Source organism: Mixophyes fleayi, chromosome 8, assembly GCF_038048845.1.
Source record: "Mixophyes fleayi isolate aMixFle1 chromosome 8, aMixFle1.hap1, whole genome shotgun sequence".
Classification (NCBI taxonomy): domain Eukaryota; kingdom Metazoa; phylum Chordata; class Amphibia; order Anura; family Limnodynastidae; genus Mixophyes; species Mixophyes fleayi.
The window spans coordinates 86,558,259-86,581,884 of NC_134409.1; the positions used below are offsets into that span (position 1 = coordinate 86,558,259).

Genomic DNA, 23,626 nt, shown 5'->3' on the forward strand with positions numbered 1-23,626 from the left:
GAGGAGAGCCCCGAGGCTCTTGGGCCTACTATGTCCTGCATGAGCAGCAATGTCTCCTACCGGCCAGTTACCAGTTTGGCGGTGGACCTGAACCCCGTAGTAGTGGGTGTCCCTTCTGGGTCTATGAATATACCCTCCTTGGATGAAGTCCCTGGGCCTTCTAAAACTACTGGGCCGGTGTCACCCTGCATGATGTCCAATATAGGGGGTCACGAGAAGGAGGATTTTGTCCAGGCCCCAGTGAAGAAACTGGGGGCCAAGGTAAGGCTGCCTTTGAAGTTTAACAGGCAGCCTCATGTGGTTATTGGAACCCTGCAGCCTGTGCTACCACAACAGGTTATGAGTGAGGATCCCTGTATAATGATTAATACGGGACCAGAGGGGCCTCAGGAGAACCAAGCATCGGCCGTAGTGAAGGAACTAGGGGCTGTATTGGGTGCTGAAGTTCGAACGGAGAAGGTTCCCAGAGTTGCAGTGGATCCTGCATCAGTCTGCCTCCCGGATACGGAGGAGAGCGAGGAGGAGGACCTAGAGATTGGGTCGAAGATAGGGGCACTGGAGCTCGAGATCACGGCCCTAGACAAAAAAATAAATAGGAAAAGGAAAAAGAGAAACCAGGCCTACAGCCGTCACCGTGTAATTATCTCAGCCGAGATTGAGGAGCTAGATGCTGTCCTAAAAGAGAAGCAGGAATTGCTAACGAGGTTAAAAACAATCGTGCAAATAACGAACCTGGTGTCTTCGGAGCCGCTGCCTCCCAATATGGCGGGCGAATCGGAGGAAGAGGTCGTGGCCGGTTGCCTATACGATTCAATCCGGGTGCTGGAGGGCGAGCGGTCAGTGATGGGCCAGGCAGAAGCTGAAGGTGTTCCCGGTGGGTGTGAGGTACAGGCTGCAGTCATGGTGGCTAGCTTATGCGCCCAGTCGTCTGCGGCATTTCCGGTGGACACCGGAAGTGGAGCGCCGGCCCGGAGACCGGTAAGCCTGGAAGAATCCTCTAAGTCGAATTATGTTAAAATTAATATTGTGAATGAAAGACTTAATGTTGGCAATACTATGGCTGATACTGGGGCTGAGCCTGAGGGTACCAGTGTGTTAGCCCACAGGGCAGGAGCTGTGCCGTCCTCTGTGGTACATTCTCTCTGCCGGGCGGACCCGGCGGTCCCGGCCAGCACACCCGCTGTTCACGGCCCAATGCTTAAAATGTCTGATATAATTTCTGATGATATGTCTATAGGGGCAGGCCTTTCAATGAAATCTGTGCCGGTGAATGAAGGTGTCACTGCTGGAGCTCCCGGTGTGCTAGTATGTGATAGGTCCGAGAAGGCTGCTAATACATGTGTGGTCCCGGACCTTGCAGCCCCAGGGAGCTTGTTGAGCGGTACTTCCTCAGGAGGCTTTGCAGATGTTACAGATGTAGTTATTGATAAAGGTATATTTAATAGTACTAATAATGCCAGTAACAGTATTTCAGATATCATTGATGGTAATGTGGATATGGTTGATGTTGACAATACCATGTATGGGGTGGAAGAGAAACCTACAAGTACGCTGTCAGTAAAACATACATGTGGGTCAGGTAATATACAACGTAAGAAGGTGGGAGATAATCCAGATATAATAGTGCCTAGTCCGGTTCAAAATAGGATCATTGAAACTATTTATGGGCATTTGGCTGTGTCAGACAGGGCTAGGAGGGTGGTTGTTCTGATAGAAGACGCAGCCAAAAGTATGCCTAATATGTTGGCTGATGGTGGGGTGGTGTTGGATAGACCTGCAGCCCAAATGGTAGCTTCTGAAGTGGCAGGCCCCCTCGTCACGACAAAACCCTGGTGGGAATATTCTTGTACAGAAGTCTGTCACTGTCCAGCACCCGGTGGTAGGACTTGGTCCCCTCCCGGGGGTCGTATCATATGCGGGTATAGTATCCGGTTCAGGTCCAGGGTCCAATGTAAATATTCAGAGTATGGGCCCTGGCCCAGTGGGGGCACAACCTTTTAAACGCCGTAACGTAGTTCAGTTGAAATTCATGGGTAAGGACCCCCCAAGTAGATCAGATTTTTTGCGGGTTTTTCTGGACTCCTTTAGTTTCGTTCCAGCGGATCTCTTTGCCTGCATCCACCCGGTTAGCACTGCAGAATATGATGTGAGTTTCGTATCCTACCAGGGTCTGCAGACTTTTTGGAACAGGTGGGGTGGATGCAGTGGGAGAGATCCGTGGATCAACTACAGGGCGATCCCCATAACGCGCCAAGAGCGTGTAAAGATAACCATCTTAGTAAGAAACGAGTCCATCCCGGCGGCAGACCTAGGGTTTTGGGTTAGGAGGTTTGCTAAAATGATATCCCCATTGGTAAAGGTTCCCGATCCAAGCCATGGGGTCTGGGGTGGCGGTTGGTCCACCATGGTAGACCTGAAGTGCACGGAGGCTGGCCTGGTGCATTTACCATCGGCAGCTTTTATTGGTAGGGACAGGATTCAATGTTTCTACCCAGGCCAGCCGAGGATGTGCCACAGGTGTGGGGACTTCCGCCACCTCAGTGCCAATTGTCCTCAACAAAAATGTGGTCACTGTGGTGACATTGGTCATGAATCCCGCACATGTAATCAGATCAGGTGTAATCTATGCGGGGCAATAGGACACCCGTTCAGTAAATGTCCCCATGCGGCCCACAATACTGTAATCACGGATGAGGAGATTGTAAGGGTGGCTGAAAGTAGGGAAAGGGTCGAGTCTATGGTGGGATTGGTGGACCCCATTAGTTGTCCAGCCCCTCCGCTTCCTGCCCCTCCACTTCCTTCCCCCCCTGTTGCCAAGCCATCGGTGACATCGTCATCATCACTAGCAAAGGTCCCGGCAAGCCAATGGACTAAACCAAGGGGCAAGGGTAAAAAGAAGAGAACTGAAGGGGAGGGGATAGTTTTGTCAAACAAGTTTCAGTTTTTGTCCAGCGAAGAGGAGAGCATGGAGGAGGGAGATATCGTGAGGGATGAGGGGGGTAACTTGTTTCAAAGAGCTAAGTCAGGCAGGAAGCAGAGAAAAACCCGAGATCTACCATTGGGGGAAGTGGCAAAGATTGTAAGGAAGGCTAGTGATAAGGGGGTTGCTAGATCGTTCTTGAAGGATAAGGTGGCATCCCCATCTGGCCCCCCTTCTGTGGAAGACCTTGTCCCCCCCCCTGACACAGGATTCCCCCTCAGCCCATCCCATAGAGGTCAGCCCCTCGGACAAAGCCCCGGAGTCTGTAGTAAAGAGGGACTCAATTTTGGGTAAGGACCTGGCCTGTACTTCTCACAAGCAAGATCCCCCCTTGCGTCCTTTTCCTGTAAGTCCCGATCCCCCTGAGATTTCCTTCTGTGGCCCCCCTGATCTTCCCTCAGGTCCGGCAGGGTCATTGGGAGCTGAGCCCTTGGGTTTGGGAGTCCATAGTGGGTCGGTAGGTAAGGTGTCTGGGTCAGTTGGAGTCCCCCCCTTAGGGGAAGAGGTTATCCTCAGGGGGGAGAAGTCTCTGTCAGCAGGCCTAAGCTACAAAAGATTTGGTTCCTCGGATGAGGACTCAAAAATAAAAATAAAAAAGAAGTGAGTTGTTACTACTGTCTATAGCTCTGAAGGATGGCTTCCCGGCCCATTAGATTTGCCACTATTAATGTGGCGTCTATACTTTCCAAACGAGCTCGTTTTATGGCCTTTGATTTTTTCAGCACGGTTGAGGCTGATTTTTTATTTTTGCAAGAGACCAGATTGGGTCAGCTGGCTGACTTACATAAAGCAAAAAATGAGTGGAGGCGTGGGCCCTCCTACTGGTCTCTTGCGGCCGAGCCGTATGGTGGGGTGGCGGTGCTTTTTACCGGCATGATAACCATCCAGCGAGTCATTGAGCTTGAGGTAGGTAGGTGCATGGTCTTAGATGTCAATCTGAGGGGGCACGACCTGAGGTTAATTAATATTTACGGTCCCCAAACAAAATGGGGAAGGAAGTGCCTCTTCATGGAGATAAAGCCATATCTTTTTACAGCCCGGCAGATAGTCTTTGGTGGTGATTTTAACACCGTCATTAGGACAAAGGATAGGGGAGGTTCAAGGACTTCTCTGGGCTGTGATTTCCTTTTTCTAGTAAGTATGGTTAGGCAGGCTGGTCTGGTGGATGCACACATTCGTCATTTTCCAGACCACACGGGTTTCACTTTTTATAGAGGTAGTTGTAGGTCTAGGATAGATAGGTTTTTTGTTAAGGAGAGCTCGAAAACCTTGGCTCCGGAGCTGAGGCCGGTAGATTTCTCCCATCACGTTTACCTATCTATGTCCTTGAATGCTTCGGAGACCCTTCGGAAGGGTAGGGGTCTTTGGCGCCTGAACTCTAAGCTCCTAGAGGAGGAGTTGATAAGACAGTCTTTTAGGGACTTCTTTGAATCCCAGGAATCACTTTTGGAGGCAGGTTGGAGTAGGTCTGAATGGTGGGAGATGTTGAAGAAAAGGACACAGAGCTTTTTTCGGGGCCTTGTAGCCAGAAATAACTTGTTAAAAGAGAGCACCTACATGGCACTGAGGAAAAAACTTGGGTTCTTGATCTCTGGCCAGGGGGATAGTGGGGAGATCCCCCGGGTGAAGGCTCGGATAAGAGAGATACAGTATGACCGGTATGCGTCCTTGGTTCTGGAGAGGGATTATGGGAAGTACCATTCGCCCGATCCTTTTCAGAGCTGCAGGAACTCGGTAGATGCTAAGGAGGTGAGGGGCTTGCGTGATGCTGAGGGTGTCCTAGGGAGGAGAAGGAGGGCATTCTTGGTGTTGTGCGGTCCTTCTATTCCGATCTCTTATCAGAGAAGTCACTTGACAAAGAGGGGATGGACCAGTTTTTGAGGGAAACTCCTGGCCTTGGTGATTTTAGCGGCCTGCTTGAGTCCTTGGGCGATGAAATAACGGTGGACGAGGTCAGGATGGCGATAGATGGTTTATCTGTCAAGAAAGCCCCAGGCCCAGATGGTCTTACATCTGAGTTTTTTAAAATCTTTGGGGACATCCTGGCTCCGCGTCTCGTGGAGGTCTTTAATGAGAGCCTGGGCAGAGGTTTATTGCCTCCCTCCATGAGGGTCTCTGCCCTTATCTTACTGTCCAAGGGGAAAGATCAGTCGTGTATTGAGAACTGGCGCCCCATCGCTCTTCTCAATACCGACAGGAAGATTCTGGCGAAGGTGCTTTTTAATAGAGTGATGCAGGTTTCCGGTCAGTTGCTCTCTCCTTCTCAGCACTGCACGGTGAAGGGCCGAAGCACTTTCAGTGCTGTCCTGACGGTGCGGGAGGCTTTTCAACGGTGTCGTGCGGAGAAGTGGGGGAAGTACCTTGTAGCCTTAGATCAGTCGAAGGCTTTTGATAGGGTAAATCATGAGTACCTTTGGGCTCTACTTCTGTGGTATGGTCTTCCAGTGCGGGTGGTGAATTGGCTCCGTACCATTTATAGACAAGCCGAGAGCTTCCCTCTTGTAAATGGTTGGGTGGGTCAGCCCTTTGAGGTCAGCTCTGGAGTAAGACAAGGTTGTCCCCTGAGCCTCCTCCTGTATGTGTTTGCCATAGATCCCTTCATCAGAAGGGTTGGTGGTAGCTCGTTGGGAGGTGTGCTGTTGGGTCCGGAGTGCCCCTTGAAGGTAGTGGCCTACGCTGATGATGTTACTGTTGTCTTGTCGAGTTCCGCGGAAGCTGAGGAGGTAACGACTCTGGTCCGTGGGTATTCTGAGGCCAGTGGCTCATTAGTAAACCAGGAAAAGAGTAAAGTTTTCTGGATGGGGGAGGAGGGTTGTGAATTCAACCTTCCAGACAGTCTTCCCCGGGCGAGTGAGAAGATCAAAATTTTAGGGATTCATTTCGGCCCTGGTGATTATGCCAAGCAAAATTGGGAGTTAAGGCTGGAGGAAGCTTCCCGGAAGGTAGTGAGCTGGAAGAGGTGAAAACACTCTCTCCGGGAAAGGGTGGACCTGATCAGGACCTTCCTGATCCCGGTATTCCTGTACATCAGCTATGTGTGCCTTTTGCCGGAGTCTTTATGGTCTAGGGTTTATGCAGTTTTCTTCCAGTTACTCTGGGGGAATAGGCTGAATCTGGTCAAGCGGGCTGTGACCTACCAACTGAGGAAGGATGGGGGCCTGGGTATGATTAACCCTGTGCTGTTCTTTATGTCAACCTTTCTGAAGTTGCACCTTAGTAGTCTCCTAGTTGAGACCCCTCCTCAGTGGGTGGGAGGCTTCAGGGTATGGGTGGATCCCTTCCTCAGTGCCTGGTATGGGGGAGGCACCGTTAAGAGTTTCCGGGTCCGGCATGGGTATCTCCCGACCTACGTTTCCTTGGGATTGAAGGTGACAAGGCGTTGGGGCTTAGGGGCGGGGGAAGTTGGGAGCTCTTCTAGAAGGGAGTTGGAGAAGAGAGTTCTGCACTCCCACTTTTGGGTTCCGCTGTCACTGAGAGACTGCCAGGTGATGTGAGTTCGGTGGGGCTTTCCTTGATTAATTCAGAGAGAATCCCGTTGAAGCTTCAGGACATTGCCTGGCTCTCCTTTCACGGGAGACTTTATGTAAGAGGGAACCTCAAGCACAGAAATGCTGATGATCGTGGCTGCCCACGGGAGGAGTGTCTAGGGGTGGAGGAGACTATGGACCATTTCTTGCTTGAGTGTCCCTTTAATGTAAAGGTTTATAAAAGAGTCTCCAGGTCGCTGTGGATCCCCTGCCTTTCGGGGCTTAGTTACCCTGAATGGGTCTACAGGGCATTCAAGGCAAGGTGGAGGGCTTTTGATTTCTGTACACTTTTTTTAGTCAGTTTAGTGGTCAGGTATTTCACGTGGAACGCACGGTGTCAGGTCACCATCCGACAGAAAGTCCTTCCCTGTGAGGTAGTGGTGGAAGATATTCTCCACGAGGTGTGGAAATTGAGGGGCATGGAGGGTCGCCGGATGTCCAATGCTAACTGGCTCAGGCTGTGGCGGAGTCTGAGACCTCCTTAGGGGGTCAAAGTCTGGTGCCTCTACTTTCTAAGTGGCTTCTCTTGCTGTCCTTTCACCCCATTAGATTTTGTGTGGTGGAAAAATTTTTCAAGTATGGCTTACATGCACCTACAACTTGCTTCTTAGTGGGATACGGTGATGTATATGAGTTGGGTTTGTTGTTTGTATGGTGGCACCTTCTTGTTTTATGTGATTTTATCCTTTTATATTTACTGGACTTATGAATTGGGCAAATAGCCCTTCTGGACTTGCGGTTAAGTTAGGCAAATCAGCCTTTGTTTTCAGTTGGTCTTTTTTAATATAGGTTGGTGCCACCTTTAGTAAAGTTAATCGGTTTTATTGTTTCATATGTAATGTTATGTTGCAAGTTTTAAATAAAAAAACATTAGCAGGACAGAGAGAGGAGGTGTTTTGTTTCAGCTCTGACTTCCAGAAGCCTGCAGGGTAAAGTTCTGTGCCTAGCCCAGCCTTGATGGAGGATCTTGGGGGGGGAGTGGAGGAGAGCCCCCAGGCTTCTGGGCCTATGGAGTTATGTATGGAGAATAATACTACCAGCCGGCCTGATATCAACCGGGCCACGGATCTGGTCCCTCCAACTGAAGGGGTTTCCCCGGGATCTGTGGATGTGTTTTCCCTAAGCATGATGGAGGAGATGGATGTACACCCAGGGCCTAGTGAACTTACCAGGCCTAAGCTATCCCGTATGAAGTCTAATACGGGGGGGCAGGAGGTGGAGATGTGTACCCTGACTCCAGTGAGGCAACTGGCGCCCGGGGTGAAACTGTCAGCGGGGTTGAACATGCAGCCGTGTGTGGACCTGGAAACCCTGCAGCCTGTGCTGATACAACAGACTAGGGGAGGATCCTCCCGTACGAGACCCAGGATGGGGTCTGGAGGGGCCCAGGAGATCCAGGCATCTGACTCTGTGATGCAACAGGAGTCGGGATCGGGTGAGGTGGAGGACGGGCCTAATATGGCGGTGGATCCGGCAACAGTGTGTCTGCCCGATTCGGAGGACAGTGAGCCAGATGAGATGGAGATTGGTGCTCAGATCAAGACACTGGAACTGGAAATCAGCGGTCTTGACAGACTTATCACTAAAAAGAGAAAGAAAAGGAATCGCGCTTTTAGCCGCGACAGAGCGATGTACTCGACGGAGATTGAAGAGCTAGCCGAAACCCTGAAAGAAAAGGAAGAATTGCTGGTTAAATTAAAAGTGATTAAACAGGCAACGCTCCTAGAAGACTCAGCGCCGCTGCCTCCAAACATGGCGGCCGGGTCGCAGGAGGTAACCAAAGATGGCGGTCTCTACAGCGAGATCCGTGTGTTGGAGGGTGAGCAAAGGTCGGTGAAGGGCCAGGTAGGAACCGAAGGTGTCCCTGGTGGGTGTACAGTGCGAGCTTCTGTAGGGGGGACCGTATTGTATTCCCAGCCGCCCGCGGTTTTTCCGGAAGATACCGGAAGTGACAAATCGGCCCAGAGACCGGTAAGCTCCATGATCCCTTCGGACTCAAAGAATGTTAAGATTAATGTAATAAAAGCAATAGCTAGCGGTAATGTGGCAGCAGCTGAGGCGGTGTCTGATCCAGGGAGTACCAGGGTGGTAGCCTGTGACACAGCAGCTGTGCTGTCCTCCGTGGCACAGTCTCGCTGTCGGCCTGACCCAGCGATCCCGATCAGTACATCCGTTGCTGACAATGCTAATGCTACTGATAATGCTAATATTATTGATTGTGCTAATGTAGCTGATAATGCTAATATTACTGACAATGCTAATGTCACTGGTAATGCTTGCGTTACTGATAATGCTAATATTATTGACAATGCTGGTGTAGTTATCAATGTTACTGACAATGCTAAAATTGCTGATAATGCTAATGTCGCAGATAATGTTGATGTTACTGATAATGCTAACGTAGCTATTAATGTTACTGACAATGCTAATATTGCTGATAATGCTAATGTCGCAGATAATGTTAATGTTACCGATAATGCTAATGCTACTGATACGGTTGGAGTAGTTAAAAATGCTGTCTCGGTGTGTACAGATGAGAGGGTGGTTGCGATTGAGCATAAGGAGCGGGGGGGTAATTTGAGGAGTGAACTCAGCCCGACTCAGGCCAAAATCATTGATACTACATATGGTCCCTTATGCATAACAGACAGAGCCAGGAAAGCGGCTGCTTTAATAGAAAGTGCGTCTAAGACTATGCCTAACATGTTGGTTGGTGGTGATGTACTAGTGAGCAGTTCTGGAGTCTGTATGACAGCCTCAGAAGAGGCAGGCCCTTCATCGCATCAAAACTTGTGGGGGGGTAGCAGTCTTAGGGTACAGGGAGATATTGTTGTCCAGGGCTCGATTATGAGGTCAAAAGATCCTCTCCCGGGGCCAAGTACAAGTTCTCTCCCGGGGTCAGGCCAGGTAGATCCAAGTTCCCTCCCGGGGCCAAATACAAGTCCTAAGAGTCCTCTCCCGGGGCCAAGTATTCACCCAGGGCTGATGTCATATGCGGGTGCAGTATCTAACTTAGGTTTAAGGCCCAGTATGAATACCCAGAATATAGGGCCTGGCCCAACGGCGGCTCAGCCCTTCAGGCGTCGCAACGTTGTACAACTAAAATATATGGGGAAAGACCCCCCTAACTGACCAGATTTTTTAAAAATTTTCCTAGAGTCATTTAAGTTTGTCCCAGCGGATCTCTTTGCCTGCATCCACCCTGTTAACACTGCGGAGTATGATTTAAGCTTCGTGTCATATCAGGGCCTGCAGACTTTCTGGAGCAGGTGGGGTGGGTGCAGGTCGAGAGATCCATGGGTTAATTATAAGGCTATCGCCATAACTTGCCAGGAGCGAGTTAAAATTACTATATTGGTAAGAAACGAGTCTATACCAGCAGCGGACCTTGGGTTTTGGGTGGGGAGATTTGCAAAGATGGTTTCGCCTCTGGTCAAAGTGCCAGACCCAAGTCATAGCGTCTGGGGTGGTGGATGGTCCACAACAGTAGATCTAAAATGCACGGAGGCTGGCCTAGTACACTTGCCGTCCGCGGCTTTCATTGGTCGCTATAGGATCCAATGTTTCTACCCGGGCCAGCCGAGGATGTGCCACAGATGTGGGGACTTCCGCCACCTCAGTGCCAACTGTCCCCAACAAAAGTGTGGGCATTGTGGGGGCATGGGCCACGAAACCAGGACATGCAACCAAATCAGGTGCAATTTATGTGGCACAATAGGCCACCCCTTCAGTAAGTGCCCCCATGCGGCTCATAGCGCCGCGGTTACAGATGAAGAAATAATGAGGGCAGTCGAGGTGGTAGAAAATGTGGAACCAGTGGAGAAACCGGCAGAACCCATGGAAAGTCCTGCTCCTCCGCCAAATCCCCCGCCCCTTGTAACTAAGTTATCAGTACCTTCGATGGCCAAAGTTCAGACAAATGAATGGTCCAGGCAAAAGAGCAAAAGCAAGAAGAAGGGTACGGGGAAGGAAGGGTTAGTTCTATCAAACAGGTTCCAGTTCTTGTCAAGTGAGGAAGAAAGTATGGAGGAGGGGGAGATTAGGGTGAATAGGGAAGGTGCTTTAGTCCAAGTAACCAGGCAAAATAGGAAATCACAAAAGTCAAGGGACCTGCTTTTAGGGGAGATAGCAAAAATAATGAGAAAGACCAGTGTCAGGAAAACTGCTAGGCACTATTTGAAGGATAAGGTGACAACCCCATCTGGGCCTCCTTCCGTAGAAGACCTAGTTCCCCCCTTGATACAGGATCCCCCCCCTGGCCATCCCATAGAAGCCGGCCACCCTAGTGGGGTGCCAGAGTCCCCGGTGGTGAGAGATCGGTCTTCAGGGAGTGACCCGGTCCTTGTTCCTCAGAGTCAGGATCCTCCCGTGTGTCCTGTACCTCCTAATCAGAAACCCCTTGAGGTCCCCCATAGCAAACCCTCTGGTTTGCCTCATGATCCGGTTAAGTTGTTGGGAGCAGGGCCCCTGGGTGGCGGTGATCCTGGTGGGTCAACGGGTAGGATGCTAGGGTCAGGCGGAGTCCCTCCCTTGGGGGAAGAAGTTGTCCTCAGGGGGGAGGAGTCTTTGCAGGCAGGCCTTAGTTATAAAAGGTTTGGCTCCTCTGATGAGGATTCAGGGAGGAAAATAAAAAAGAAGTGAGTTGTTACTACTGTCTAAAGCTCTGAAGGATGGCTTCCCAGCCCATTAGATTTGCCACTATTAACGTGGCATCTATTCTTTCCGAACGAGCTCGTTATCTGGCCTTTGATTTTTTCAGCACGGTTGAGGCTGATTTTTTATTTTTGCAGGAGACCAGATTAGGTCAACTAGCCGACCTACATGAAGCCAAAAGAGAGTGGAGGCGTGGGCCCTCCTACTGGTCTCTTGCGGCCGAGCCGTACGGTGGGGTGGCGGTGCTTTTTACCGGCATGATAACCATCCAGCGAGTCATTGAGCTTGAGGTAGGTAGGTGCATGGTGATAGATGTCAAACTGAGGGGGCATGACTTAAGGCTGATTAATATTTATGGACCCCAAACAAAGTGGGGTCGGAAATGCCTCTTCAGCGCCATAAAGCCATACCTTTTTACAGCCCGGCAGATAGTCTTTGGTGGTGATTTTAACACCGTCACTAGGACAAAAGACAGGGGAGGTTCAAGGACTTCTCTGGGCTATGATTCCCTTTTTTTAGTAAGTATGGTCAGGCAGGCTGGTCTGGTGGATGCACACATTCGTCATTTTCCAGACCACACGGGTTTCACTTTTTATAGAGGTAGTTGTAGGTCTAGGATAGATCGGTTTTTTGTTAAGGAGAGCTCGAAAACCTTGGCTCCAGAGCTGAGTCCGGTAGAGTTCTCCGACCACGTTTACCTATCTATGTCCTTGAATGCTTCGGAGACTCTTCAGAAGAGTAGGGGCCTTTGGCGCCTGAACTCTAAGCTCCTAGAGGAGGAGTTGATAAGACAGTCTTTTAGGGACTTCTTTGAATCCCAGGAATCACTTTTGGAGGCAGGTTGGAGTAGGTCTGAATGGTGGGAGATGCTGAAGAAAAGGACCCGGAGCTTTTTTCGGGGCCTTGTAGCCAGAAATAACTTGTTAAAAGAGAGCACCTACATGGCACTGAGGAAAAAACTTGGGTTCTTGATCTCTGGCCAGGGGGATAGTGGGGAGATCCCCCGGGTGAAGGCTCAGATGAGAGAGATACAGTATGACCGGTATGCATCCTTGGTTCTGGAGAGGGATTATGGAAGGTACCATTCGCCCGATCCTTTCCAGAGCTGTAGGAACTCGGTAGATGCTAAGGAGGTGAGGGGCTTGCGCGATGCTGAGGGTGTCCTTAGGGAGGAGAAGGAGGGCATTCTTGGTGTTGTGCGGTCCTTCTATTCCGATCTCTTATCGGAGAAGTCACTTGACAAAGAGAGGATGGACCAGTTTTTGAGGGAAACTCCTGGCCTTGGTGATTTTAGCGGCCTGCTTGAGTCCTTGGGCGATGAAATAACGGTGGACGAGGTCAGGATGGCGATAGATGGTTTATCTGTCAAGAAAGCCCCAGGCCCAGATGGTCTTACATCTGAGTTCTTTAAAATCTTTGGGGACATCCTGGCTCCGCGTCTCGTGGAGGTTTTTAATGAGAGCCTGGGCAGAGGTTTATTGCCTCCCTCCATGAGGGTCTCTGCCCTTATCTTACTGTCCAAGGGGAAAGATCAGTCATGTATTGAGAACTGGCGCCCCATCGCTCTTCTCAATACTGACAGGAAGATTCTGGCGAAGGTGCTTTTTAATAGAGTGATGCAGGTTTCCGGCCAGTTGCTCTCTCCTTCTCAGCACTGCACTGTGAAGGGCCGAAGCATTTTCAGTGCTGTCCTGACGGTGCGGGAGGCCTTTGAGCGGTGCCGTGCGGAGAAGTGGGGGAAGTACCTTTTAGCCTTAGATCAGTCGAAGGCTTTTGATAGGGTAAATTATGAGTACCTTTGGGCTCTACTTCTGTGGTATGGTCTTCCAGTGCGGGTGGTGAATTGGCTCCGTACCATTTATAGACAAGCCGAGAGCTTCCCTCTTGTGAATGGTTGGGTGGGTCAGTCCTTTGAGGTCAGCTCTGGAGTAAGACAAGGTTGTCCCCTGAGCCCCCTCCTGTATGTGTTTGCCATAGATCCCTTCGTCAGAAGGGTTGGTGGTAGCTCATTGGGAGGTGTGCTGTTGGGTCCAGAGTGCCCCTTGAAGGTAGTGGCCTACGCTGATGATGTTACTGTTGTCTTGTCGAGTTCCGCGGAAGCTGAGGAGGTAACGACTCTGGTCCGTGGGTATTCTGAGGCCAGTGGCTCATTAGTAAACCAGGAAAAGAGTAAAGTTTTCTGGATGGGGGAGGAGGGTTGTGAATTCAACCTTCCAGACAGTCTTCCCCGGGCGAGTGAGAAGATCAAAATTTTAGGGATTCATTTTGGCCCTGGTGATTATGCCAAGCAAAATTGGGAGTTAAGGCTGGAGGAAGCTTCCCGGAAGGTAGTGAGCTGGAAGAGGTGGAAACACTCTCTCCGGGAAAGGGTGGACCTGATCAAGACCTTCCTGATCCCGGTATTCCTGTACATCAGCTATGTGTGCCTTTTGCCGGAGTCTTTATGGTCTAGGGTTTATGCAGTTTTCTTCCAGTTACTCTGGGGGAATAGGCTGAATCTGGTCAAGCGGGCTGTGACCTACCGACTGAGGAAGGATGGGGGCCTGGGTATGATTAACCCTGTGCTGTTCTTTATGTCAACCTTTCTGAAGTTGCACCTTAGTAGTCTCCTAGTTGAGACCCCTCCTCAGTGGGTGGGAGGCTTCAGGGTATGGGTGGATCCCTTCCTCAGTGCATGGTATGGGGGAGGCACCGTTAAGAGTTTCCGGGTCCGGCATGGGTATCTCCCGACCTACGTTTCCTTGGGATTGAAGGTGACAAGGCGTTGGGGCTTAGGGGCGGGGGAAGTTGGGAGCTCTTCTAAAAGGGAGTTGGAGAAGAGAGTCCTGCACTCCCACTTTTGGGTTCCGCTGTCACTGAGAGACTGCCCAGGTGATGTGAGTTCGGTGGGGCTTTCCTTGATTAACTCGAGGAGAATCCCGTTGAAGCTTCAGGACATTGCCTGGCTCTTTCACGGGAGACTTTATGTAAGAGGGAACCTTAAGCACAGAAATGCTGATGATCGTGGCTGCCCACGGGAGGAGTGTCTAGGGGTGGAGGAGACTATGGACCATTTCTTGCTCGAGTGTCCCTTTAATGTAAAGGTTTATAAAAGAGTCTCCAGGTCGCTGGAGATCCCCTGCCTTTCGGGGCTTAATTACCCTGAATGGGTCTACGGGGCATTCAAGGCAAGGTGGAGGGCTTTTGATTTCTGTACACTTTTTTTAGTCAGTTTAGTGGTCAGGTATTTCACGTGGAACTCACGGTGTCAGGTCACCATCCGGCAGAAAGTCCTTCCCTGTGAGGTAGTGGTGGAAGGTATTCTCCACGAGGTGTGGAAATTGAGGGGCATGGAGGGTCGCCGGATGTCCAATGCTAACTGGCTCAGGCTGTGGCCGAGTCTGAGACCTCCTTAGGGGGTCAAAGTCTGGTGCCTCTCCTTTCTAAGTGGCTTCTCTTGCTGTCCTTTCACCCCATTAGATTTTGTGTGGTGGAAAATTTTTTCAAGTATGGCTTACATGCACCTACAACTTGCTTCTTAGTGGGATACGGTGATGTATATGAGTTGGGTTTGTTGTTTGTATGGTGGCACCTTCTTGTTTTATGTGATTTTATCCTTTTTTACTGGACTTATGAATTGGGCAAATAGCCCTTCTGGACTTTCGGTTAAGTTAGGCAAATCAGCCTTTGATTTCATTTGGTCTTTTTTAATATAGGTTGGTGCCACCTTTAGTAAAGTTTATTGGTTTTATTGTTTCATATGTAATGTTATGTTGCAAGTTTTAAATAAAAAAACATTTGCAGGACAGAGGACACCACAAAAACACCCTCCCTCTTCCCTCTCCAATGCCCGAGTGAAGATGGCGGCGTAAAGCGGGGAATAATATGAATCCGGATCTCGTGAGATCCGACGGCGGGATCATGACGTTTTGCCTTGTTCTGAGTTTTGCACCGTGCGGGAATCCCCGAACAGTGCTCGGATCCGGGCTTGGATCGGCACTGTTCAGGGGTGTTCGGATTTCAAAAATCCGAACCCACTCACCCCTAGTTTGAAACACCATCTATGAACTTCTCTGTGGCCTTGCACATGATTATGGCAGCACTGTACCCTATGCTAACTTTTGAAAGTTGGCTTCCGGGAGCCTGCCAGGGGAGGTGGGCGTGATGGGGGGCAGGGCTCCAAAATGCGTAATTTTGGAACTGCCCCCATGACATAATGACGCATCATTTTACAGCAGGGGGCGTGGCAAAATGCCGCTATTCCCAGTGAATAGCGGCGTTTTGGACTTAATTCTGCCCCCTTCACTAGGAAGTGTGCAGATGCGGGAGATTGCCACACTCTACCGGGAGTCTGTGAGACTTTCGCGAAATTCTGGAGTCTTTCGGACATTCCGGGAGAGTTGCCAAGTATGGTCTAGGTACGCTCTGAATACACTGCACTTTCTGTATTTAGACAGACACAATACACTGCAGGATATGTACAACGCATATGTGAAATATAAAGTTCCAACAGAATGCACAGAAAAAAAATCAAATATTGTTACATGTTTTTACAATTTATTTAGCAGGATGTTAGAAATGTCTGCTATACATAAAATTAATGTTTTTAGTTGCCCTTGATTACAAATACATGCATACGTGATCGCCATCAGTATCACTCACTTACAACTGACCTGTAGCTGGTGCAATTGATACAAATGAAAAACACGTACCTTAGAGATGCCCAAAGCTTTAATCAGATGCTGCTACCTGCAATTGAGCTTTGCGCGCCCTAACTTTACTTTGACTACGTGCATATGCCCTCTTCCCTCCCCGATCCACCCATGAAATTGTAGGCTGACGTAAGTGTCCTTTGTTCTCTAAGATGAATTGCATACACTTGCGTTCTCTGCTGTATAGTCCATTTCTGGGTATGTGCTGAACAATTTAACGGAAAATAAGGCACGTATTAGCATTTACATTCCTTAATTAATCAGGCCCAATGTGTGTGTCATCTTCATCATCACCATTTATTTATATAGCACCACTTATTCCGCAGTGCTGTACAGAGAACTCACTCACATTAGTCCCTGCCCCATTGGGGCTTACAGTCTAAATTCCCTAACAGACACACACATAAGGACACACAGATTAGGGTAAATTTGTTAGCAACCAATTAACTATGCGGATGTTTCTGGAATTTATAGCACTGTGAGCTAGTCAATAAGTAGAAGCAGTACAATCAGTGAAAATAGAAAAACCCTGATAAACATTGAGAACCTGCTGTTGGCACAGCTGTGATCCAAATGCATGAAAAGTGGTCTGTTTATGAATAGTCAGCCATAAAAGCTTGCTCAAGGACAGGTCTGTATTCTTGCTTGTGGCAAAGAGTTGAACTCATAATCAGACCTTTTGTATCATCATCTTTTTAGCCCACACAGTGCTATGATTCCACTACTGGCAAGCAAGCTGGGTGCACACTAGAAGGTTCTTGTTCAATATTCGGCTCAAACAGCCGACATACAACCGCTCGTTCGAAAGTCGGGCCAGTGTGTGTAGTGACACGATGGTTGAAAGTCTGCCCAAATGGACAATTGTCGCCTCATTTGGTTGGTTGCACCATTTAATATTTTCATTCCAATCTCCTTTCTGTTGTGTAGTGTGTATAGATTTCCAACCGATCCACGATAATCCTCCGATACTTCCTCGACCTGGGGGGCATGTGTATGTAAATTTGTGATGCCTGTACCAGACCCACGTGGTGCGGTATCCGCACATCACAGACTTGTGTTTTGTATAGATGTGTATTGCACCTGTCTGGTTGCAGACCATTACACTTGTGTAAAGCTCGTGTGTTATTACCCTTTGCATCTATTTATGGAACCTATTCATATTTACCCTTTATAAACTTATACCTTTATAAACTATTAAACTTATAAAGTCATATTAATCTTTATTAACTAATATTTGTAAAATACCCAGAATAAACCACACAGTGTTCATGCAACAGTTTTATTGCAGTAAAAAAAAAGTATAATTTTTTTTATCGCAGAATATGACAAGTGAAAAAAATAATATTACACTGTTTGTGGCAGAACAGTTCCAAACAGTATACACATTTCAACGAAAATTTTCTCAAGGTTTTTAATTTTTTTCTTGATTTCGCTTGGGTTTCTATTCCCTTTGATTTCTTTACCTACGAAACAAGGAAATAAAAAATGTTTACCATTAAACTTCTATATGTGAAATTTATATCCAACACCAGAAATACTGTCATTTGCTCACCTTTCACACTGCTCGAGATCAGTTTATGTAGTGGTCCCTGTGGTGCAATTGCAATAATAGCGGGCTTAACCTCCATATATTCTGGAAAACAGACGCCATTTTGGTTAATTATAACGGTACAGGTATTTGCCCAAAGCATTTAGTTGTCTATACATGTTCACATGTTCACTGAAATACCTTTGTGTATAGCTTCTTTCATATCTTGGGATTCAACATCAATTTTTACTTGTTTGATAACAGGTGTTACATTAGTGGTATCAGTGATATCTAAACTGGCCTTCTCACCGTTAATTCTTCGTTCTGACAAAAAAAAAATCTATGTTACAAATTAGGCGTTGACATTGCTTCATGTGAAACTAGAATGAAATAAAGTCCTTCAAACAGGTACACTGCACATGCTTCTCACCTTTTTTAATGTCGTATTCGTACTGGTCCAGTACTTTTACCATCATCTTCACCTCTCTTGGGCTCATTGGCTTTGCTCTTCTTGAGCATCTCCATCCCCCACCTTAACTTTTTCAACATTTTTTAGCCCTTTCAGCACCATCTATGACTCTGTCTCCGTCTCAATAGCTGCAACCCCCACTGGCACCTTCTACTCACACGCAACCGCCACTGACACCTTCCCCTCACTCGCAACCACCACTGTAACCTTCTCCTCACTCGCCATCTTCTCACGCTACTCGCCGCCAGACTGGCTCCTGTCATTTTATACACTCAGACATAGGCGTTCGTTTTTGCTGTGGACCACTCAGCGATGATGCCCGCAGATAATGAAGCATTCCATTACATACAAAGGGATTTTATTATTAGGGACTAATTATTGCATTGCACTTTACAAGTTAAATGTTTTTTCAAAATTTTATGTATGGTAATAAAGTCCTATTTTATAGGAGTGAATGAAGAGACAGTGTTGCCTTCTCTTTTTATGCGGCTTTGGGTGTTAACTATAGTGAAAGCTTTGCCCATTTATGCTAATGCATTTGGTATATCGTTACATGCCACGCAAATGTTGCTTCAGTGTGTACGAAAATAAAATCATTGCTCACGACAACATGGCTGTAAAAAGTCGCTAATGGGACGACCGCTCTTCCCTTTATCTAAAAACAAGGCTAGTGTGTATGCAGTCCATGTACCGAGCGATCGGACCATCAATCAGATGTAAAATCGACATAAAAAATTGGTGTAAAATTCTGTAGTGTGTACCCAGCGTAACATATTAATAGTCTTCTCATGCATAGAAAACAGTGAATGACCTGGTGGCGCCAAAAAAACAAATGATGATGTGTATAAGTATGAAAGTCACTTTATTGGTGCATATGACTTCAATCATGCAGCAGCAAAAGTTCTAATTGGTTTCATTAAACCAAGGTGCTGGTATGAATGGTAAACAGCAATGACAATAATAGTGCTGATGTCACAGATGACAGAACATTCTGCAACATCGAGAATTAGATTGCCACATCAGATATATCATATGGATGGATGGATCAAAACAATCTGTCATCATGTAAAGGGTACATCCAGTGGTACCGAAAGCTAATCCCAATATTACAGAATCAATAACAGTATTCACAATATACAGAATATTCAATCATAGTCCCGTAAGAATGTCAAAGGTGCACAGACTGGTGCCTTGAATGTCAAGTAGCGGTGTGTGAAGTAAAAATCGAAATAATTAACAATGTTCCGTTCGGTAGTATTCCTGATCCAGTAACTGATGTGTAGAGGTAACGATAATACAGGCGAGTATATCGAAAAACCTATGAACGGTTTGTATATCGACTGACCCTTGTGGATGTGAGGAAAGGCAGGACGTGCCAAAGTGAAGGAACATGAACAGACCTCCAATTGGAGTGAATGTCCAGACTTTTGAATACTGGAGTGGACTTACCTGGTCCCGGGATGTGTGGAAATCTTGTCCTTTCTTATCCAGTGAGTCTGTATGTCCGAGGGATACTTCCGGCAAGTGGTGTGAAAAGACGGTGATATGTCGGCTGAAGTGACGTCAGGCCGCGGCCGCAGCTGGGTAAACTTCCGATTTGCGCATGCGGGTATGCAGAGGTATTAATCTCCGTTTTGTCATTTGGCATTGAGGCCAAAAGGATAAAGTTTGTGTAATCCTGTAGTACGTTCCCTACACGTTTTGCCACTGATGGCTTCCTCAGGTATGTATGAATGCTCCACGGGGAAGTATCCCTTTATAGTCAATGGTTGTCTTGTAATTGGTCATGTGATGGTGGATCGGGGTTATTTAGCTAATGCCATAAATCAGTGCAGCTGAGAAACAAACATGTGAGCATACAATAAGCTCCTAAATTGAATAAAATGTATTTTCAATAGTGATAAATGATTCCAACACTTAATAAAGTTGTAAAGAAATCACCAAAGTTGTAAATCACCAAAGTTATACAGAAATCCCCAAAGTTATAAAAACTTGGACAGTTCGAAGTCAATATTCAAACCACGCGGTGTGAGTGTTTTCAAAAGATAAATCCATTTGGATTCCTCTCTGGATATACGTTCTGTATAGTCACCACCTCTCCATGCTGGTGGCACTTTACAGATCCCCATGAACTTTAGCATCGTGGGGTCCTTGTTGTGGTATTTAGAAAAGTGGTCAGACACACTGTGTGTTTCAAAGCCTCTTTTGATGTTCCTGAGGTGTTCGGATATCCTAATGTGTAGATTTCTCCCAGTTGTTCCAATATATTGTTTTCCGCACGGGCATTTGAGCATATATATAATGCCCTTAGTGTCACAGGTGATTTTGTTTCTTATCTTGTGTACTTCTCCTGTGGAGTAGGATTTGAATGATCTAATGGGTCTGTTTTCTTTTTTCTGGCATATTCTACAAGCTTGACATCTGTTACAGAAATAGAAGCCTTTCTCGTTATCTTTTATCCACGTGTTACCCTGTCTGCTCTTTTATAAGTGAAAGAGGGTTTAGCTGGTAATATTTTCTTAAGATCCTCGTCACCTAACAGAATATGCCAATGTTTTCTAATAATGTTCTCAAGTTTCTTGGAATCCTCACTGAAACGGGTAATGAAGGGTATTTTGTTTGAAGTGGTGTTGGGGCATATCCCTTTTCTCACTAGGAGAGTGTTACAAGCCGCGGCGGTGCCCAGCCGCCGCGACTCTCCTACCTGCGTCCTGGCCGTCGCTATGGCGACCGGGATGTCACTTCCGCCTATGACCCGGCCGTTGCCGGGGCAACGGATGGACGCTTCAGCGCTGCGCTGCGTCCCGGCGGTGAGAAGCCGGGCGCATGCGCTCAACATAATTACACCTGTGGGCTAATTAATCTAGGTAGGGGGCTGAGGATTATCAGAGCCAGGCTCTGATTGGCTGGCCACTACAGTTGAATATCGGAGCCCTCCATTCAGAATCAATAACCTTTTTCCTTATTGATTGCTCATCGGTGTCCTTGATCCATGGCTTTCCCGGCATAACCCTGTAGTGGATTGGATAAAAGGAGAAATTATCCACTGGAGTTCTTATTGTGAACAGTCCTGTTTGTCACTACCGCTACGTTTGGTCCAGTCTATTCCGGAGCAACTTCCCTCACAATACCACGACTTCTGGGACGTGTTTTCTAAGAGAGCGGCGGATACCCTACCACCTCACCGTGACTTCGACTGCGCTATCGAGCTCATACCTGGTTCCAAGTTGCCTAAGGGACGCCTGTATTCCCTCTTAGCTCCCGAGACCAAGTCCATGCAGGAGTATATTGAGGAGAATTTGGAAAAGGGCTTCATCAGGCCGTCCAAATCTCCAGTAGGAGCTGGTTGTTTTTTTTGTATCTAAAAAAGACGGAGGGCTAAGACCCTGTATTGACTACAGAGGATTGAACCTCATCACAGTTAAAAACACCTATCCACTTCCTCTCATCTCTGTATTGTTCGATCAACTAAGAGGTGCAACAGTCTTCACCAAAATTGATCTCCGGGGTGCATATAACCTCATACGTATTAGAGCAGGTGATGAGTGGAAGACGGCATTCAATACGCTCTCCGGCCACTATGAATATTTGGTCATGCCGTTTGGTCTGAGTAACGCCCCTGCAGTGTTTCAGGATCTAATTAACGAAGTACTACGTGAGTTTCTGGGACATTTCATTGTGGTTTACTTGGACGACATCCTCATATATTCGGACTCGTTGTCAGTACACCAGGGTCATGTCAGACAAGTGTTACAAAAGTTGAGAAAACATCACCTCTATGCTAAACTCGAAAAATGTGAGTTTGAGGTTCAGAAGGTATCCTTTCTTGGTTATATTATCTCCTCGGAAGGATTCTCTATGGACCCAACCAAGGTCCAAGCAATCCTAGACTGGGTTCAACCGAACAACCTCAAAGCGGTCCAGAGATTCCTGGGATTCGCCAATTACTACAGGAGGTTTATTGGCGGTTTTGCGGATATCGTGGCTCCCATCGTCACCTTGACCCGTAAAGGAGGTGATCCAGCTGTTTGGTCACATCAGGCAAGAACTGCATTTGAAATCCTGAAGAAAGCTTTTGTGTCTGCTCAGGTCCTCAGACATCCGGATCCTAAGGTACCGTTTATTCTTGAGGTAGATGCCTCTGACGTCGGTGCTGGGGCCATCTTGTCACAAAAAGATCCTCAGACCCACCGCTTACATCCATGTGCCTTTTTTTCCCGTCAGTTTTCCTCAGCAGAAACCAACTATGACGTGGGAAACCAAGAATTGCTGGCAATTAAATGGGCCTTTGAAGAATGGCGACACTAGTTGGAAGGCGCTGCACACCAGATCTCCGTTAAAACGGATCATAAGAATCTGCAATATATACAGTCAGCCAAACATCTGAACCCCCGACAGGCTCGTTAGTCGCTGTTCTTCACCCGGTTCAACTTTATTATCACCTATCGTCCTGGTTCTAAAAATATTCAAGCGGACGCTCTGTCCAGAAGTTTCCTGGCACATCATGCTCCGGTCACTAGCCCAGAACCTATTGTCCCTGTGTCTATGATTCATGCTGGGTTAACCCAAGACCTGAGCTGTACCTTAAAGAGGTTTCAGAGATTAGCCCCTGATAATACTCCAGCAGGATGTTTGTTTGTCCCAGTTCATCTGAGGAGGGCAGTTCTTGCTGAAGCACACGATAGTCAAACTGCCGGACATCCGGGAGTCTTTAAGACAATAGAAATCCTTTCCCGTACTGTATGGTGGCCATCTTTATCTGCTGACGTCAAGAGTCACGTCCTGTCATGTGAGGTTTGTGCCAGAAACAAAGTCTCCAGGACCCGTCCAGTAGGTCAGTTAGTTCCTTTGGCCATTCCTGCAAAACCATGGACGCACTTGTCCATGGACTTTATAGTTGATCTACCACCTTCTGCAGGACACACTACCATTTGGGTCGTGGTAGACCGGTTCAGCAAAATGTCACATTTCGTTCCACTAACCAAACTGCCTACTGCTCGGGATTTGGCCATCTTATTCATTCAACATATTTTCCGGCTCCATGGACTTCCTACTGACATCGTCTCCGATCGGGGTTCTCAGTTCATAGCCCAATTCTGGAAATCCTTCTGTACTCTCCTTGGAATCAAGATCAGTTTATCATCCGCATACCACCCTCAGTCAAATGGGCAGACTGAAAGGGTTAACCAGTCACTGGAACAGTTCCTCCGATGTTACACTTCAGAGTTCCATGACAACTGGTCCTCTTTGCTGCCCTGGGCAGAGTTTGCATACAATAACTCATCTCACTCATCTACTCAAACTTCCCCGTTCTTCTGTAACTTCGGTTTCCATCCCAGGTCTAACTCACTATATTCTCTCAAATCTGCTGGTATCCCGGAGATTCGTTCCACAGCTGCTGATCTGAGAGTAATTTGGAGGAAAGTTCAGTCCTCCTTCAGAAAATCCTCATTGTCTGCTAAAAAAAATTCGACCCGCCATCGTACCACCTGTTCATTTAAAATGGGCCAGAAAGTGTGGCTTTCAACTTGGAATGTTAGGCTCAGACAGCCTTGTAAAAAACTAGGGCCTAAATTTATTGGTCCGTTCATGATCACCAAGCAGATTAATCCGGTAGCTTTTAGGTTGAAGATTCCTGGCTCACTAAAGATTCCGAACATGTTTCATTGTTCATTACTTAAACCAGTACTATACCCGAGTCAATCCCAGCCGACAGGGCTTTCTGTGGGAAATAGGAACACACCACAAAAATTTGTGGTCCAGAAAGTTCTTGACTCC

The 23,626-nt window shown here is 47.6% G+C and overlaps 1 long non-coding RNA gene across 2 annotated transcripts; it reads right to left on the bottom strand.

Annotated features, from left to right (window-relative positions):
- Window positions 1-17,116: 17,116 nt before the first annotated feature.
- On the bottom strand, window positions 17,117-19,606 carry LOC142100122 (uncharacterized). 2 transcript variants are annotated; one of them, XR_012678717.1, is made up of 4 exons: window positions 19,298-19,606; window positions 17,581-17,703; window positions 17,404-17,484; window positions 17,117-17,314 (listed from the first exon to the last, which is right to left on the bottom strand). It is a non-coding gene; the product is annotated as an uncharacterized LOC142100122 (long non-coding RNA). The 2 variants fall into 2 exon arrangements; XR_012678716.1 differs by lacking the exon at window positions 17,581-17,703 and having other exon boundaries at window positions 19,298-19,600.
- Window positions 19,607-23,626: the final 4,020 nt, after the last annotated feature.